Below are 3802 nucleotides of genomic sequence, written 5' to 3'. Positions count from 1 at the left end.
TTCTAAATTGTTATTTTAAGTTGTGATAAAATATAAAATATTAATATGTAAGGTAAAATTCTGAAATCTAATTTAAGCTCTTTAGTGTTGCATAATTGAAATAAAAAATGAGTAAATTACTTCAATGTAATGTGTCTCTAAATAGAGTCAAAAAAAGAAATGTACGTGAATTAATAGTTAAAGTATATAAAAATAAAAATAAAAACAGTAAAAACCTTTCGAACAACCTAAAGCAAGATGAGTCTCAACATTTTGAAGAGTAACACAACTTGGTTTAAACTAAACTTAGTAACAAACACACCTAAGTGACGCATATATATATATATATATATATTCATATTCTGTTTATTATTTTGGTTTTTAGTACACTTAAAAACCCACCTTGTCCTGTTGGCCAAAAAATATATATATACCTTGTGCTAAGGGGTATATCCTTTAAAAAAAAAAAAAACTTCAATTGCAAAGTGGTATTGAAGGGTATATCCAAACATTAGTTAATTATATTTTTTTTGTTACGAACATTAGTTAAATTACGGGGTCCCATTCAACTCATGGACATGGTGACTTTTTAAATGGATTAATGGGTGGAGTATTATTTTTCAAGTTTAACTTCAATGGTTCTTTAAATAGCTTGACCTATTGCATTGAGATGTATCATAAAATAAAAGTCAGAAATAATGGAGAGAAAAATGCTTTTCGGCATGCACTTTTTTCTCATTTTTCTCATTGTTATCTTAACAGCTCGTAAGTTTATATTTTAATTAGTATTTCAATTTTCATTTTTATCTTAATCAAAATAATTTAAATATAAAAGTTTGTTTACATTTTAAATTTATTATTTTTTAATGACGAATATTTTTTTTCAATAGTGGCAAATATAATTATAAAAATATAAGTTTGTTTGCTTGAAAATAAAAATATATTCAAGCTATCTTTAAATTGAGAGATTGATTTTTTATAAAATGTCAATCTAAAGATTTATAATTTATACCACCTATGAATCATAAATTAACACATTTTATAAATAATTTCCTATATAATAATTTGTGTAGCAATAAAATAAATATAAGAATTTTACTAACAAGTGTAAATATATTGCTTAATTAAATTAACAAAAAAATATTTTATTTCCTTTGAAAATTGTAGAAGAAGCGGTGATGCAGATTGAGGCATGTGAGATAAGATTGCTTAGGTACAAATTACCATGCAATAATATAATAGATAGCCTTTTTTGTAAACTTGTGTGCATTGAGAAGAATGAACTTATATCCGGTGGTTCCTGCATAAATGGGAAATGCATTTGTTGTACCTAACGTATCCATGAAAACAAATTCTAATTTTGATTATTAATTTTTCCATTGGTGAGAAGAGAATTAAGTTTAAAACAAAACAAGCTTTTGGCATTCTGGATATATTTTAGTCTATGTGCATTTTTTTGTTTGCTATATATTATTTTTGGTAGTGGGAATGGATTGAACACGTATTTGAACCCCAGGGTACGTGGTTCGATTCCCACGGAAGGCAAAAACTCTACTAGTGAGGGGGGTAGAGAAGATCGTGAGGTGGCAGCTCCGGGATCGCCATGATGGGGCCCGGGGGCTGTTACATTCAACTCATGGTGTCTTTTCAAATTGATTAATGGTTGGAATATTTAGTTCAAGTTTAACTTAAATGGCTCTATACATAAAATACCAGTACTAAATAGCAATAGCATTGAGATGTATCATAATCACTTATATACATGCTTATTAGGAGACAAAATAAAAGTCAGAAATGATGGAGAGAAAAATGCTTTTCAGCTTATTCTTCTTTCTTATTGTTGTCTTTGCTGCTCGTAAGTTTATATTTTAGTTAGTATCTCTATTTTTATATTTCTCGTAATTAAAGTAATTTTAAAATATAAGTTTATTTACTTTTTTATTTATCATTTTTATAATGGCAGATATAATTTTTTTTGAACAATAATGGAAAATATAATTATAAAAATATAAGTTTGTTTGTTTGTTCGAAAATAAAAATTGAAGCTATCTTTAAATTATTATTTGTTTATTTATTTTTAATGGTAGACGTAATTTTTTTCGACAATAATAGCAAATATAATTATAAAAATATAAGTTTGTTTGTTTGAAAATAAAAATTCAAACTATTTTTAATAAAATTTAAACTTAGAGATTGATTTTTATAAAATGTAAATTTAAAGATTTAAAATTTATATCGTAATGAATCATAAATTAACATATTTTAAAAATAATTTCCTATTCAATAATTTGTGTAGCGATAAAATATAGATAATAATTTTATTAAGAAGTGTAAATACACCACTTAATTTCAAAATAAATAAAAAATAATAATATTTTGTTTGATTTGAAAATTGCAGAAGAAGCAGTGATGCAGATTGACGCATCTGAGATACTAGTAAAATGTTTTGGTTTTGAAGGTCCATGCAGACACAATAATGGAGAAGACACCGTTGTTTGTCACATTGCGTGCCTTTTGATGCATAAAATTATGTCTGCTGGTTTCTGCGTAAATGATAAATGCATGTGTGAGGTCGGTGGATGAGTTTTTATTGAATAGGTCTAATCCCATTTTAGTCATGTAATATGATTTAAAAAGATAAATCTAGCTATAATTTTGTTCATGGGTGTTAATTATCTTTTGAGTGTTATATTTTGTATAAGTTTAAAATAATTAACCTAGTTATCGTTTATTTTCTCCTTTTTTTTGTCTTAATCATCCAGTTTTTAAGAGTGGGACACCGGTAATTTAGAGTTTGGCGGCAAGGTAAATAAAGTTTAATTAAGAATTATTCCTATTAAAAGTCAAGTTCGGATTCTCCCAAACAATTCGTCCTAGTAGCTAGCTATAGTTTCGATCATAGCTAGATCATACATTAAGTTTTTTTATAAGTGATTTATTTTTATGATAAAATGAAACATTATTTAATTATCTTCCCTTTGAGAATTAATAAGTATATATGTGTACAAAGGTAGATTAATATTTCAATTTTCAAGAATTAATAAGTTATAAATTAATATGAATTATAGATTAATATGCTAACAAAGGAAGGCAGTTTGCTATCCTGCCCAAATAATTTAAATATAATTTATGAGCAATAGTTAATATGCATAAGCCTTTTCTTATGTATGGTGCATAAGTCATTCATAGCCCTCAGATGATTTTACATGTGTAATAATCATAACTGAAGAATTTCTATTTTTGCTTGTTCAATTTCGGCCACATTTTATAAGCGATACGATCACCGATTTCGAAAATTAATACCGGAAACATTTATAAAATCGAACGAAGATCAAAACGTTATAAAGAACGCCGAGTTTCGTTGATTATTGAGGGAGAACGAACCGGGTCGTAGCGACCCGTTTCTGCAGAAAATGGGTGAGGAAGATGATGAACAGTGACTCGCGTCCGGTGCCAAGGAATCTCCAAATTTTTTTATTGTTTTTATAGAAAAATAGTAAATAATTTTCTGAGAATTTTGGGACCAGCTTGGTATTTTTCGGAGACCTAGAACTATTTTTAGTTAATTAAATGAGGTAAATATGTTTTTATAAATATCAGATATTAATAAATTTTTCCCAAAATTTTATTTAGGGTATTTTGAATTATTTGGAACGGTTGAGGATACCTCACTCTCTCTGGTTTTATATCGTCTTAAAAATTTAAATTTATTTCACAATTTTTATTAAGGGTTAAATATGTTTTTGGAGAACAACTCTTTGAAACTATTCCACAGCAAAAATGGTTTCATACCGTTATACACTGAAATCATTAGTCTAGTTAA

At 26.8% G+C, this 3802-nt stretch overlaps 1 long non-coding RNA gene across 1 annotated transcript; it reads left to right on the top strand.

The window, feature by feature from the left end:
* The first annotated feature begins 548 nt into the window (after positions 1 to 548).
* LOC123883258 lies at positions 549 to 2717 on the top strand. Its single transcript, XR_006800140.1, has 3 exons — positions 549 to 744; positions 1147 to 1192; positions 2378 to 2717. It is a non-coding gene; the product is annotated as an uncharacterized LOC123883258 (long non-coding RNA).
* Positions 2718 to 3802: the final 1085 nt, after the last annotated feature.

The sequence above is a fragment of the Trifolium pratense genome, linkage group LG5 (genome assembly GCF_020283565.1).
Source record: "Trifolium pratense cultivar HEN17-A07 linkage group LG5, ARS_RC_1.1, whole genome shotgun sequence".
NCBI lineage: Eukaryota > Viridiplantae > Streptophyta > Magnoliopsida > Fabales > Fabaceae > Trifolium > Trifolium pratense.
Note: the sequence above shows the minus strand (reverse complement) of the source record. Positions and strands in the feature narration are given on the sequence as shown.